We start from the raw sequence: 16905 nt of genomic DNA on the forward strand, positions 1-16905 counted from the left end.
TGATTACGCGGGCAGAGCGTCGCTACGACCGCTGACGCACACGAAGAGTGCGAAACAGATCGCGGCGGCCAGAGGTGAGCACGGCGCCACTTGTAAACACGCCAGCCACGAAAGGCAGTGTCTCGATGCCCGGTGCTCGGAAAGCGCTGGCGGTGGTCCCGTTGGCGAGCGCTTTAATTGCCGCGGCGTTTGCTCGCAACGCGGGGCATGGTTGGGCGCCTTCGAGAGACACACATCTTGAGGCCACTGTTCAGCTGACTGCAAACGGCGAAAACAATTTCGGAATCCGGAAATGCGTCGTAGACGCGAAGCTTTTGACACAACCTTGTGTCCAAAGGTGAACAATGGCCTCAAGATCTATGTCTTAATCTAGAGGGCGCAGTCGCTCAGGCGTGGCTTTGGCGTTTTGTAATGTCCGGTATGTACCCACCACCTGACCCTGTTTTCAAGGGCCGTGATTTGGTAGCGACGGCTTATCCGGCGCAGTTCATTTTCGTGCTTTGTCAGTGGTCAAAACGACGCCCCGGGGAGCACGTTCGCGAGATATTTAGCGTGACTCGGTTTCGAACACGGTGTCAACATGCATCTGCGTTTGCGCTTATATCTGCGAGGTTCGACGTTCCCTATACACGACCGACGTGTCGGTTGCTGGGTCGCACATAATATCGCAAAAATGGTCTAAAAGTACCGCTACTGGTACATTTGTTCTTTTGGGAGGAAGTTGGCGGTTACCGGCTCCATGTTGGAAAGGCTTTACGCGGTTGTTCTTATGCCTCTATTCCTCGAAACTCCGCTTAGCTCTAATTTTTTTCTTCAGTGTTTACTATTTCGAGTTAACGGGGCATTACTGTATATATATATATACTGGCTGTAAGTACGCACGACTGTCGCTACTATGCAATCGGTACGATTTCTCTAGAGCTCTTGGGTTTCACTTATATATATATATATATATATATATATATATATATATTGCGACGTAGCGTTTACACGACCTTTAATACGCCGCGAAGACGTGGCGGACCGATCACACTCAAGGCACAGATCAGTCTCAAGGTGAGTCCCCACAAGCGATGACGACGAAGAAGCCGATATGATGATGAACATGTGCAGCCGACGAAGAAGTGACTGGGAAATGCCCACAATAATTTCCCCCGCGTGCGAGCGGCCAGCCTGGCCGCAACTTAAAGGGACGGCGAACGCCTTGTGAAAGACTTCATGCGAGAGACGTGGACAATCTCGGCAGCACGACAGCGGCGGTCAGTGGGAACCACAATAGGTTGGACGAGATAATTAACGGGAGAAGTCTGCTCCAAGACTCTGTATGGGCCTATGAACCGAAACTGAAACTTGTCGCACAAGCCAGGAGTGCGAACCGGTGTCCGGAGTAGCACTTCATCGCCCGGGCGGAAGAACACTGCGCGATGGGATGCGTCATAGAGGTCCTTGCGGTCCTGTTGCCGTGCTTCAGTGTTGATGCGGGCGAGCTGGCGACAGTGGAGGAGGCGTGATATATATTGTTCACAAGAGGATGCAGCTGGAGTGACAGGGGCGGAGAAAAAGGAGACGTCAAGAAAATAAGAGGGCGAACGGCCATAGACGAGGTAGAATGGCGAGTAACCAGTTGTGCGTTGTACGGCGGTATTGTACGCAAAAGTCACGAATGGCAAAATTGCGTCCCAGTTTGTGTGGTCTGGTTGAATATACATGGCTATCATGTCGGAGAGCGTGCGATGAAAGCGCTCAGTTAGTCCGTTGGTTTGAGGGTGGTAACTCGAGGTCGTCTTGTGGGTGGTGCCGGAGGCTCGGAGCAATTCAGCTACAATTTGTGAAAGGAATGCCTTCCCACGGTCGCTCAGGATGACACGAGGAGCACCGTGACGCAGGATTAATGCTTGAAGTATAAATGCAGCCACTTCAGAAGCCGACGCCGAAGTCACGCAAGCTGTTTCGGCGTAACGTGTCAAGTGGTCGACGGCTGTCACTATCCATCGATGGCCGGTGAGAGTCGTGGGAAGGGGACCGTACAGATCAATACCAACGACTTCGAATGGTGCCGATGGACACGGGACTGGTTGGAGCTCTCCGCTTTGACCTGATGTGGGTAGCTTTCGGAGCTGGCAAATGGCGCAGGAAGCGACGTACCGCGCTACACTAGTGGATAAGCCAGGCCAGTAGAAGCGACCTTTGATGCGGTAGTATGTTTTCTGAAAACCAAGATGACCAGCAGTCATGTCGTCGTGATAGGCCTTAAGAACATTAGCACGAAGAGAGCGAGGCAGAACAGGCACCCAGCGTTGACCATCAGGGTGATAGATATGGCGGTACAGGGCGCAGTTGTCGAGCTTGAATTGCGTGAGCTGTCGACGAAGGCGAGCGTTGGGCGGGCGCGAAGTTCCCTGAATGCGGTCTATGATGCGTCGACAGTAGGGGTCAGCGAGTTGGTGAGATATGAGCGATCCATGGTCATCAGAAGGAATCTGGTCAATAGCGGTTAAGGACAACACATGCGTGGAAGGACGGTCCGAAAGCTTGTCGCGGAAGGCAGGGGCGGAATCATGGCATGGCGTCGTAGGAAGCGGGCAGCGAGAAAGCGCGTCGGCGTCCTGATGCTTTTTACCGCATTTGTAGATAATAGTGAAGTCGTATTCTTGCAGACGGATAATCCAGCGACCAAGGCGTCCGGTCAGGTTCTTGAGCGTTGAAAGCCAACATAAGGCATGGTGGTCCGTAACGATGGTAAAATGGCGGCCGTGAAGATACGATCGAAATTTCTGTACCGACCAGACGACAGCTAGGCACTCCTGCTCAGTGATGGTATAATTCTGCTCGGTGTTCGTCAGTACGCGGCTTGCGTAAGCGACGACCCTCTCACGTGAAGACTCATCTCGCTGTAGGAGAATACCACCGATGCCATGACCGCTAGCGTCCGTATGCAGGAGGGTGGGTGCGGTTTCGTCGAAATGGCGAAGTACTGGTTCAGATGTGAGGGCGTTTTTCAGATGGGTAAACGCTGTTTCGCATTCGGGAGACCACTCAAAGGCAACGCCAGAACCGAGTAATTTGTGCAACGGTGCAGCTATTGAGGCGAAGTCACGTATAAAGCGGCGAAAATAAGAAGCGAGGCCAAGGAAACTGCGCAAATCTTTGGCCCTTTCGGGGCGAGGGAAGTGAAGAACCGCTGAAACCTTATCGGGATCTGGACGAATGCCGTCCTTGCTCACAATGTGACCCAAGACCTTAATTGTCTTGCTGGCAAAACGGCACTTTTTCGTGTTCAGCTGTAGGCCAGCGTTGGCAAGGCACGTGAGAACTTCGTCCAGTCGTTGTAGGTGTTGAGAGAAGGTGGAAGAGAAAACAACGATGTCGTCCAGATAGCACAGGCAAGTCTTCCACTTCAGGCCACGCAGAATGGTGTCAATCATGCGTTCGAATGTTGCGGGTGCATTGCAGAGTCCGAATGGCATTACATTGAACTCGTATAGCCCATCAGGTGTTGAAAACGCTGTTTTTTCTTTATAGTCCTCATGCATAGGTATTTGCCAGTAGCCCGAACGCAAATCAAGACTCGAGAAGTACTCGGCATTCTGCAGTGAATCCAAGGCATCGTCTATGCGAGGCATAGGGTATACATCCTTACGCGTGATCTTATTGAGCGCCCGGTAATCGACGCAAAACCGCACAGAGCCGTCTTTTTTCCGAACTAGAACGACCGGGGATGACCAAGGACTAGCGGAGGGGCGTATTATCTTCCGTTGCAGCATGTCGTCGACGTTTTCTTCAATGACTTTCCGCTCGGCAAGAGAGACGCGATATGGTCGACGGCGAACAATGGACCCGCCATCTGTCTCTATCCGATGCGTGATGACGGAAGTCTGTCCCAATGAAGAGGCATGCGCGTCAAACGAAGCTTCATACTTTTTGAGTAAAGCAAGCAACTGTTGTGACTGTGAAGGGGTCAGGTCGGAACTGATGGCAGCTTCAAGGGCAGAGAAAGATGCGGAACGCCCAACAGAAGGAGCTTCAGAGGAAGCCGCTTCAACAGAAACAACAGAGAGATGCTCGGATTTAGTGACGCAAGCCAACGTAGTGCCCTTAGGGATCAGAAGTTTTTCGGATGTCGGGTTGGTAGCGCAGACGAATGCGGAGCCATTGTCAAACCGGACCAGCCCCGACGCAAAGACTATCCCTCTTATGAAACAGTTCGCAGATGGTTGTACGAACACGTCACCATGTTCAATGACATCCGACGCGATGGCAACAATTCTCTGATGGCAAGGAAGTAGCTCGGTGTCTTCTGTAGCAAGCAAGCGAAGCGGGGAGTCATCTGTATGAAGTGAATGGGCGGTGTCGGTCATGTGGAGAACACGTTTCCGACAGCAGATGGAAGCGGACGCCGTAGAAAGAAAATCCCATCCTAATATCAGCTGCTGGGTACACGAACTTAGCACTGCGAATTGTATATAATGCAGAATTCCATCAATGTAGACACGAACAGTGCACATGGCGGCAGGTCGAATGGCGTTCCCTTGAGCAGCGAGTAGCGTAGGTCCATCATAAGGAGTGGTGACTTTCCTGAGGCGCGAACACAAATCACGGTGGATAATTGACAAACTAGCACCAGTGTCTATTAAAGCTTCCACGTGCACTCCTTCAACGAAAACAGATAGCATATTATGCGGACGCGCTGGAGGAATTTCTGTCCTGTCGAGCAATGCAGCTTTTCCTCCAAAAGCTGCATAATTTAGTTTTCCGGGCGACGATCGGCGAATGGAGAAGCTGGTCGAAGTGGCGACGTAGAGCGACGAAGGGGTGACGGCGAGCGGCGTCTGGCCGGACGGTAGCTAGGAGCCGTCGCGGAGGTTGCAGGTGGCGATGGAGAGCGGTCGGAACGCGGAGCATAAGGACGGCGTTGGAAAGAGGCCCCAGCAGAAAAGTCGTCCCGTTCGTAGGTGTCAAATCCGCGACGCTCGTCTCGCTGCCGCTTGTGACAGAAACGTGCGATGTGGCCACGATATCCACAGTAGTAACATATAGGTCGGGTTTGACGCCATGGTGGAAAGTAAGGTTGCTGAGGTGTGCTGGTAGACATCGATGCCAAGTGCGTCTGCGTTGGTTTAGGAGGCATCGATGGCACGAGGGCTGGGGTAACTGCGGCTACCTGCGCGTACGTTGGTGGCGGCCTAGGGACTAGAGGGTCCGTATACGCAGTACCCGCCATAGACGCCAACTCCTCCTTGACAACGTCACGCAAAGTGGTATTGGGGGCGTGGGCAGGAATGGGACCTGCCGAGAAGCCAAGAGACTGCAGCTCTTCTCGTATGATAGCGCGGACCATTGCGCGCAACGAGGGATCTGCGGTAGGGTTGTTGTCAGGGGTGTCCGGGGGTGGCAATCGGACAGATTCGAGTTCGTCGAGGCGCTGGCACGTAGCTACAATGTCAGCGACGGTAGCCGGGTCCTTGATGGCCAACGCATTGAAGGCGAGAGGCCCAATGCCTTTGAGTATGTGGCGTACTCTGTCTGATTCGGCCATGGAAGCGTTGACGCGCCGACAGAGAGCGAGAACATCCTCTATATACGAGGTATAAGACTCGCCGAGTTGTTGTTTGCGAGTGTCGAGTGCCTTCTTCGCGATGGCGGAACGAACGGCCGGAGTACCAAAAACTTGTCGGAGCTGCTGTTTGAATCTACTCCAGTCGGTGAGGTCGATCTCGTGGTTGAAAAACCAAGTCTTCGCTACGCCCGTGAGATAGAAGGAGACATGGCGTAGCTTCGTGACCTCGTCCCAGTGGTTAGCAGAACTCACCCGGTCGTAGTTGTCAAGCCAATCCTCTACATCTTCACCACGAAAGCCAGCAAACAGATGGGGGTCGCGCTGGGGCCCACTGACGATCCAAGATGGAGAGGCTGCGGCAGGTGGAGCCGAGATTGCAGACGTAGAAGCGCCAGAGTGCTCGTCCTGCGGCATGTTGGCGGACAGCTGGCACAAACGGCGACCTGAGCGAAGCTCCAGGAGGTAGAGCGGGCGAGCAGAGGACGGGGGACCGAGGAGCAACCTCCACCACTTGCGACGTAGCGTTTACACGACCTTTATTACGCCGCGAAGACGTGGCGGACCGATCACACTCAAGGCACAGATCAGTCTCAAGGTGAGTCCCCACAAGCGATGAAGACGAAGAAGCCGATATGATGATGAACATGTGCAGCCGACGAAGAAGTGACTGGGAAATGCCCACAATATATATATATATATATATATATATATACGCACTCCAGGGTCCTCATAGCGCACATGCTCATATATATATATATATATATATATATATATATATATATATATATATATATATATAAGTAAAACCCAAGAGCTCTAGAGAAATCGTACCGATTGCATAGTAGCGACAGTCGTGTGTACTTACAGCCAGTATGTTTTTTTTTTCATCACGAAGTATTAATTCATGAATTGCCTTTAATTAGTGAACTTTGTAATTATTGCTTGAATCGCAAACATGTCAACTACAAAGTTTTAGGGCACCTCAAATAACCTCCGAATCAAGCATTTATTTCGTGCTGAAGTGTGCCTGGTTGTTCTTTTCCAAGAAAAAACAAAAGCCCGCGAAATACGCGAAATATGAAATAGATGCGCACTCGCACGCCGCTACCCAAGCACCACCAAGGAACCTTTGAAAGATATACGGCTGCCATTCGTTTATCGCCGCATCGTACAAGGCTTCGTCATGTAGGACGGCTCGGGAGGTTTCGCGACCTAACTAGCGTGGTGCGATAAGCGTCAGATCTGCGCCGTCACGGTCTCCCGGCTTCGAAATCCCCCCCTGCCTACGGCTGCGCTACGCATATAAATGTGTCAGCGGCGTGTTCTCATGATGCCGCGACCATCACATAGCGTGAAGCCCTGTATCGAGCTGTCGCCGCTAGTAATAATAATAATAATTTTATTTCCATCAACTTGGTGGAGGAGGCTGCAAGTAAAAGCTGCTCCAGTAGAGGCAGCTTGACGAGGCCCGCAGCCCCCTTTCAGAGTATTCGGCAACAACAATTCATACATGTATATACACATGTGCATTATATATACATACACATATATGTACCCACATAAGTGCATATGCATGCACATACCTACGCGTGTGCATACAGAGCCACTGGTGTCCAAAAATAATTAGGTAGCTTATGTAGTTCTCATGGTGAAAAAAATGAAACAAGTAGACGCTGCTGAGCACGCATGTATATACATATATACACACATACACATGCATTCACATACCCGTGCATACACATACACCCAGATACACATATCCATATACATATATACACACCTTATATACATATTAACCGAGAGGAACTACACTTACCAGTAACTTAAAAATCCTGCACATACAAGTCTCTCAGTTGTTGGGCCGTTATTTGCGTGACATCAACGCCTCGATTATTATATTTATTTAGAAGCATTGGCATTGTGTACGATAGCTTTTCCCTTAAATAATTTGTTCTGGGTGAGACCACCCGCCATATTTCTTTATGACGGGTAACATAAAATTTGTTATTGGGTTCACGGCTACAAAGTTCTCGTAGAAAGGAGCGGTTTAGTTTTACTTCTCGCCTAAAAGCAGTTGTTAACTTGTAGTAGTATAATTTTAACACAGAAATTATGTTGGCTTCCTGAAATAAGTTTTTAGTATGGGAGTTGTAGGGGACATTAAAGAGCAGCCGAACAAACTTCTTTTGCAAGACAAGTAATTTATGCAAATTAACAAAAGTAGTTGTACCCCATACCAACAAGCAATAATATAGATATGAATAAAAAAGAGAGTTATAAATTAGAAGTTTAACTTTAAACGGCAGCAGTGATTTACATTTCCACATCATGCCAATCACTCTAGATAACTGGATTGTAAGGGCGTCAATATGCTCGTCCCAAAGCATATTACTCGAAAACGTTACGCCGAGAGTTTTCATACTAGTAACCATTTCTACTGTTTTATCCCCATACATAATGTTAATACTTGAATTGACTGGCTTATTTTTAGGCCTAAAGAGCACAGCTTTGTGTTTTTTTTTTGTATCTATTTCTAATTGGTTCATTATTGACCAGTCCCTCAGCTTAGAGAGCATGAGGTTCGTTTCATACTCTATATCTGTGCAGTTTGTTCCTGAAACAAATATACTGGCGTCATCAGCATACAGGACATATTTCGCGCTTAGATAAATATTCGTTAGATCATTGATATAAGCATTAAAAAGAAGGGGCCCCAAAACACTTCCCTGCGGAACTCCTTTTGAAATAGGCTTCATACTTGAGCAATGCTTATCTATCTGAACAAACTGCTGTCTGCTTGCCAGGTAAGATTTAATTAGTGCCAAACAATGACCTCGAATGCCATAGCTTTCAAGTTTTTCAAACAGTGTTAAATGGTTAATATTATCGAATGCTTTGCTAAAATCCACATATACGCCAAGCACAAGTCTTCTTTCTTCGAACTTGGATAAAATGAATTCCTTTTGTTCCAACAGTCTATACGTCTATATCCAACAGTCTATATGTATGTTCGGTAGATTTAAGCTTTCTGAAGCCGAATTGGGCAGACGAAATTATATTATTCTTCTCGAAAAAATTATTAAGTTGGCGATGTAAGATTTTTTCCAAGCCCTTAGAGAAAATAGGCAATATGGATATAGGCCTATAGTTTTGGATATCATTTTTGTCTCCCTTTTTAAATAAAACACTCACTTTAGCGATTTGCATTCTTTTCGGAAAAGTTGCACTGGACAAACATAAATTAAAAATATGTAAGTTGCGGTGTGATAATATCTAACACGTGCTTTATTGGTCTAATTTGCATGCCTTCAAAATCACACGAGGAACTATTTCGCAGTGACATGAAAGCCGAAAAAACTTCATTTTCAGAGACAGGTTCAAGAAATAATGAAAAGGGGCTGGCATCAAATGAAACAATGTCCCAGGTGTACTGTTTTGGTCGTTCCTAACAAAGTGATCGTTGAACATAGTGGCGAGAGGGATGCCAGATATCTCATTGACATCTGTGTTCAGCTTTTCTATACGAGAATATGATTTATTACGATGTAGGACAGTATTTAACCATAAGAAATCAGGTTTTGGTGTAGGGCACTCAAATTCCGACTGAATGTGTCGCATTCTGCTTAGTTTTATTTCCTTATTCAGTTTATTACGATATATTTTGAATTGTTTCAATGTGTCTGGGTCCTTATTTTTAATAAATTTATGATACAATTCGTTTTTGCGATGTATTTTTGCATGCAATTCAGGCGTTATCCAGGGTTTACGAATTTTTTTGCTTAAGGTAATTCTCTTTTCGGGAAAGTGGTACTTGTACACCTTTGAAATTATATCTATGAACTTTGTATATGCCTCTTCAGCATTCGTGATTTGACCGATAACCTCCAGGTCACAGGTTAACATCTGAGTTCTAAAAGCCTCGAGGTTGGCTGCTGTAATTGGCTGATAAGTGAAACATCTCGCATCCCTCTTGTCTCGAGAAATATGTTTAGGTACCATGATAAATATTGGAAGGTGGTCGCTTATATCGTGTGATAGCACACCGGCGGTTATGCTCTCGTTCTGTATGTTTGTTATAAATAAGTCGAGTAAAGTTTCACTGCTCTCTGTAATTCGGGTTGGTGAAGCAATCAGATTTTCACAACCATTTGACGTTATTATAGTGATCATTGCTTTCTGGTGTGCAGAACTTACAGAAAGATCTATGTTAAAATCACCGCCAGATATCAAGAACAAGTTATTTTCGGAAACAAAGCGCAAAAACTGTTCATAGATACAGAAAAAACTTGGAAGGTTCCCATTTGGGGGCCTATAACAAACAGAGAACACGTATTTGCCGGCACGTGCCGTAAGTATTTCGAAGTCATCACATACACCACAGAACGATGGAAGCAATTCGCAATTCATTGCATCTTTCAATAACAACATAACACCACCCCCTCGACGATTTGGACGATTTAATAAATAACAGTGATAAGGAGCCCAGCTAAATTCATCGCGGTCATCTTTGAACCACGTCTCCGTGACCATGACGGCATCGAACAGAAAGGAAAAACTAGAGATGAAATCGACGATATCTGTTAGTTTAGCGCAGAGCGAGCGTGCATTCAAGTGAAGGCACTTCAAGGAATTTTTATGTTCGGTTATACCAGCTGCATCTAATTCTTGCGGAAGAAAATATCTATGTTGTGTCATACTGGACATTTAACAAAAACAATGTATAATTATGAAAGTAAAAACTAAGCAGGAAGGTCGTGTGCATTTCGTATCACAAGTGCTTGGTCGCCATCCGCCCGCCTCAGAAATACCTTGCCATTTCGGTGCCACGCGTAACGGTACCCCTTTTCTTTCGCCCATTCTTTCACCATACCAAGTAAGTGCCTGTTGTGACTGGTCAGGTTTTCGAGTATGAACACACTGGAGTTATTTACCTTTAATTTATGCCTGTTTTCAAACCACTGGTCTCGTGTCGTTTGCCTTATGAACCTAACTATCACACCGGGGATCTTGCCAGGTCTTGCTGGAAGGCGATGTATGGCGCTAACGTCGAGTTCCGTGAGTTCGGGAATCTCCATCATGTCAGCAACACTATTCACTTTATTTAAAAGATTTTCTTGCGCAGAGACAGGAATTCCATGAAATTCTAGGTTTTGCCTTCGAGTTCTCCATTCTAAGTCATGTAGCTCCAGTTGTACTTTAGCCGTCTCGCCAGCTGTGTTTTTGGATTTTTGTTCTAGCATGTCCACTCTTTTCCGAATTTCCTTTGTTTCCCGCTCTTGTGTGGCCACGCGTTCAAGAACTTCGTCGTATTTCTCTGACATCATTTGAACTGATTCTTCAATTTTAGACACTGTTTCTTTAAGCGGCATCAGTTCGTCCAGCTTTCGGTTAATGCTAAGCAACAGGGATCTAATGTCCGTAATCTCGTCGGCACTAGCCGCAGCTTTTTGGCATTCTTTCGTGTTCTTCGAGGCCTTACAGGTGAGACACGCCCACTTCTGCCTAGCTGACGTTGATTTGCTCTTGTACTGCTTTTCTGTGAGGCCAGAGCATTCTCCAATGTGAAACGGGTGCTCGCAGTCTGCGCATACTATCACTGTCTCAGTAGGTTCAAATTCAGCTTCGCAGGAAAAACAACAAATTTCTTTCGTTGCCATTGCTACGTATCCAACTTAATGCGTTTCTACAAAAAATACAACCAAGAAAAAAAAAAAGACCACAGAGGCAGACATGTTACACTTATCAGCACTGCTAGTAGTCTAATGGCAGCGGCAGCAGCAGCAATAATAAATACTCAGAAGGCAACTGTACAGAAAGGTACCAACCTGCGAAAAGCAGAGCATAGGCTTAGATTCGGTGTCTCCTTGCCGCTGCTGCCGCCGAATGCCACGACGCCAGGACAAGCAGCCTTTATACTCGAGATGCCCGTGACGAGCGCCACAGATGCGTGCAGGTAGTCCAAATTTCAGCTTCTTGTGCGCAGGCCAGGGCGGTGGGGAAGCTCCTCTGCAAGCGCTTGGATGCGATGATAAGCCAAGGTCGATGTTTCCAACTGCGAAAAGCAGAGCATAGGCTTAGATTCGGTGTCTCCTTGCCGCTGCTGCCGCCGAATGCCACGACGCCAGGACAAGCAGCCTTTATACTCGAGATGCCCGTGACGAGCGCCACAGATGCGTGCAGGTACACTACAACTACATCGCCAGTTTTCTTGGGGACAGAACAGCGATGATACATTTAGGGGGACTTAGGAACGCCCGTTTTGGCCTAGGCACCAGAGGCACACCCCAGGGCACTGTCGTCTCCCACTTTCCCTTTAACGTGACTATGAAGTAGCTTCCACCCCTACTCAACAATGTCCCCCATATTAACCACTCCGTATATGCGGATGATGTTACCATCTGGACCAACAGTGGTTCAGATGGAGACATATGCTCCACATTGCAGGAAGCGGCGGGCACGGCGCAAACCTATGTCCAGCATAACGGACTAACTTGCTCGGCGCAGAAATCTGAGCTACTGATTATCAGAGATAAGTCGAACAAGCCTCGTGACAACAGGACTGATGTCCACATAACAGTGCATATCAATGGCAAGCCAGTTCAACCGGTCTTAACGATTCGTGTGTTCGGCATGCTAGTCCAACAAACACGCATAACACGGAGGCCATTGCCCGGCTAAAAAACACAGCCCAGCAGATCATTGGCCTGATCAAAAGGATAGCCACGAAACGTAGAGGTATGAGAGAAGCTGACGTATGCAGGTTAACTCAGGCTTTTCTGATAAACCGCATCGTCTATGCCTTCCCGTACTACCATCTCCGCCTCTGTGACAAGACCGAAATTGACAGTGTAATACGCATGGAATACAAGGCAGCCCTAGGCCTTCTACGTTATGCCAGCACTGACAAAATGTTCAAACTAGAAGTCTACAACACGCTAAACGAGCTTATAGAAGCACACAAAACATCGCAAAGGGAACGTCCGTCCAGATCGGAGACGGGTCGATACATCCTAGGACGGCTGGGAGTTGACCCCGTTGAAACCTCAGCGGGCTGAGAAAGGCTATCAGACGAGATAAGACGACACTTACTGGTGCGCCCCTTGCCCAAACATATGCTGGCAGGTAGACATGATCATAGACGCAAAGCAAGGGCCGATGCACTTGACGAAAAACTTAAACATGACACAGAAGCGGTCAATGTAGATGTGGCCAAACAGGGCCCCAAAATTACATCATCTGTTCCGTGACTAGAGACGGTACCGTCCAAACTGCGGCATCCGTAAAATCACCCTCCACCCTAGAAGCAGAGGAGGCGGCCATAGCGCTAGCACACACGCTCAAACCGAAAAAAATCCCAAGTGATGCCTAGCATGCCGTCAAAAATTACGCTATATGATACGTAGGCAAACATTCGAATAGTATCATCAACTATGACCAAACCGACCGCACCACAGAACTAGTATGGGTGCCTGCTCACTCGGGAAATGCCGGGAACGAGGCAGCGCACCATACAGCCCGAGGCTTAACCAACCGGGCGGGGTGCTCCTCAGACTCGGTGGACTTCCGGAGCGAGCCAGTGACCACATTTAATGAACTTACCAGATTTTTAGAGAAGTTAGGGATATCTATCCAGTTTCTAATAAGGAGCTGTCCCGGGAACAGACCACTATTTTACGTCAGATACAAACTGACTCGTTCCCCTGCCCACACAGATTGGCATATATTACGCGCGGACCGGTGGATCCAATTTGCCTAAATTGGGTACACCCAAAATCATGTCTAGCAGGCCACCCAGCTCATAGCTGGCCACCCAAAGCATATCTTATGGGGATGCTCTGCCAAGCCGTCTCCGAAAAAACTACTGCCAGCTCTCTCGGAGGAAGCGTGGGAGGCCCTCTTAAGGTCAGAAGACGAGACCATCCAAGAAAATTTCACGACCTGGGCTCTGCAGGCCGCCTCAACTGAGGCCACCTAGAGGCCAAGGCCTTCAGATATAGTTTTTTCCTCCTCCTGCCGAGGCGGGTACAGAATTGTTGATTTGACGTGTGACAGCTTCCGTAGTGTAGCCTAGACCCTACGGTGCGCTTGAAAGCGGCTCTGCTTCTGCAGGCCCTGCGTAAGTTGTCCGCTTGACAAATTTGCATGGTGCTTATTTTTCAGGAATAGCAGAAACGTACCGTATTATCTTGAAGTTAAATTTATCCCGTCTGGTCGCAACCGCTGTCGTGTTTATAGTAGTAGCGTTTCTTTGCCTTCTCACGTCATCTATTCCCTATTCCTTCCTCCCCCACCCCCTACTCCCCTTATACGGGAACTGCAGGCGAAGAGTGGCAAGGCTATTGTTCACTCATTTCGCGCCTTGCGTTGGTTCTACCAATTCTATGCCCCCTCTCCCCCCTCCTCTCTACCATTCTATCTAGCTTCCCGCTGGACTTGCACGTTAGTAGAAAGGTAAGCTCGGTAATTTCTGCAATGCTTTTGCGATGGGTCAAGGATAATGACAGCTGTCAGGAGGCTGATTTAGCGACGCCCGGGGAGCTCCAGAGGCCATTGTGCGGTGCAAATGTCCGAACGAGTTTCTCGCGTTGCCTTTCCTCTCGGCCGCGCTCTTGTTATGTATACACTTTACGGCCACGTCGTTTAACATCCGCATTCAAGAGCCCAATGAGCCTGCAGCCACTGCAGGCTGTATATGGCGCCAGCGCTGCGCGTGAAGTCTACTTTGAGGCCCCTGCCACTGCAGTAACGGGAAAACTGCGTTGGAGAGAAAGTCAGTAACGTATTCGGCTGAAATAAACGGGAATTACATGCCACTGAAGTCACCGCAAAACGCTGTGCCCACCGAGGCAGAATTGGCCAAGGCTGCACGGAAAAAGTGTCGAAGGGGAGAGTAGAATCTGTTGCTGGGCGAATTCGTTCAAATCTAGGGGGTATATATTAGCGCGACGTAAAAATAAAGACTTAGTAGGAGAGAGTAAGAAAGGACAGAGCGTTGGTGCTGGCTCTTTTTTTACAGTGAAAGCCTTTGATAGCTCATGGGTCGAAAAATCCGACAACCGTCCGGCGTTATGGCACCAAAATTCAAGTGACGTCTCAGGTGATGTCTCAGATACATTAAAGAAGCTGTTATCATGAGTAGCAGCAAGTTCTAAATGAATACGGAAGCTACCAACATAGCCACATTTCGTGACGCATGCGCCAGTAAGCCATCCATTTTTTTTATCAATAAAATAGCGCGACTACCTTTGTTCACGTTGAATGGACACCCTTCTAAATTATCACTGTGGCCACAAAAGTGTCTGTGTGTGGTTTTCGCGGTTTTGTTCATACTTGCCGAGCAATGTACACGTGTCTTATGACGTTTTCAATAGTACAAGTACGCCTCTGAGAACTTGCAAATAAATCTGTTGTTGAAAGTTAGGGCAGTGTGTTTGTCTAATGTGCCTTTCCGTGTCCCTCTCATTGTGCCTGCGCTACACGAAAGTAGACGAACGAAAGACAAAGGCACGACCGTTCTAACGTGCCATTTACCACGCAGAACCAGCGGCGATGTCTAGGCGACCGAAAAAACAGAACAAGAGAAAACAGACAAAGAGAAAAGAAGTAATAGGAATAACAATACATTCGAATGATAATGTCGAAGTAATTTAGTGTATGTCTCGAGAACCCGGAGGCTCTCGCCTTCATCCTCTTTATCGTATGCTAAAGTGACTGTCAACTTTTTCCTACTCCCTCCTACTAAGTCTTTGTTTCTACGTCGGGCTAACATGGAAACTCCAGTGTTCACAGAAAACACACGGTTTGGAACCGCGGCATCTCGCAGCGGCCGCGGCATCTACGGAGCGCATGGATTTTAATTCCGAGACTTTATGGGTATAAAGTTGTCATAAACTTTTGACGCAACTAGTGCACTGACAGTTCCAAAGGCGTGCTTTAGATTTTCAATTCTGGAACTTTATGGGTTTAATGTTCTTATATACTTGGGCCAACATGCACGCACTGGAGCCTTCGTGTCCAAGCCGTTGCAGAAATGTAAGCACGTGCTCGCAATCTTCCACACACACGAAAATACTAAATATCACCGTGACTGTCAGCTGGCAGCTGATAATTTTCTCCTACCATTTTCAGGAAGCGCACCCAATGTGATCGATCAGCTGGACCAGGGAAGTCATAGTAAAATAAGGAAAACAGAAGAAAGTCAACGGCCTATTATTGAGGCAGTTCTTTTTTGCAGGCGACAACGTCTGGCTCTCCGTAGCCATAACGACAGTGGTCCTATAGATCTAAGCAAAACCCCCGCTGAAAATTCTGGTACTTTCAGAGCGCTTCTTCGCATGCGAGCTGATTGTGGAGATACATATCTGAAGAACCATTTGGAAAGTTGCCCCAGTAATGCCTCGTATTTAAGCCAAGATGTACAATACCAAATTATAGAAATTTATGGTGGAATGATCAAAGAAAGCCTAGATTCAAAAGTAAACGCTGCAGGCTGCTCTCTATACTTGCTGACGAAACGGCGGATATTGCTGGAATCAAACAGCTTAGTGTTTGTGCAAGGTACCTAAACAAGGATGCCAACGATGTCGAAGGACTGTTTTTAGGTTCGAAAACCGAAATAGATGCCCTCTCTCATTGCGGCTTCAGGTTCTATGTAAATGTGTACCAACTGCTGCAGATTCTAGTCACCGTTCCAGTGACCACTGCCACCGCAGAGAATAATTTTTAACATGAGATTACAAAAAAAAAAATACTTGCGCTCTACAATGTCTGAGGAACGCATGGATAGGCTGGCGCTTCTATACACCAACAGAGACGTCGGCGTCAACGTGTCCGAAGTCATTGACCACTTCGCTAAACTTCCCCGCCGAGTGAAGGTTGTACTTTAGATAGCGAAGCAGCAAAAATCAATGCAAGTAAAAAGCTCTGTTCCATCAGGTCCACAAACTCGTAAATATAAAAACGAATGACTGTTCATTAGCTTTAAAAACCGCAGACATTTTCGCTGTTTATTCTAATAGTTAGCATCATGATCAAAATTATCACGCGAAAACGAAAATTACGAGGACATCAATAACCAATTCTGACCGACCTTGCTCATTGAAAGCCCCGGCCACGCGGCGTTTCCCAACAAACACACTGGGATATTGGGTCAATTTGCCGCATCATCTGTGACTTTCGTTTGGCCTTTTCTTTCCTTTTTAGCTACCTGCTTTTACTTCTTTTTTGAACCGAAACAATACCCTTCTTTAATTTTGGATGCAGAATATTTGTTGCCCCTCTGCAGGAAGTTAAATTACACATTTTCGTAACGATTTCGGCATTATTCGCTATTATTCTACCCATATGGT

The sequence above is a fragment of the Dermacentor silvarum genome, unplaced genomic scaffold (assembly GCF_013339745.2).
Source record: "Dermacentor silvarum isolate Dsil-2018 unplaced genomic scaffold, BIME_Dsil_1.4 Seq69, whole genome shotgun sequence".
In the NCBI taxonomy this organism is placed as follows: Eukaryota; Metazoa; Arthropoda; class Arachnida; order Ixodida; family Ixodidae; genus Dermacentor; species Dermacentor silvarum.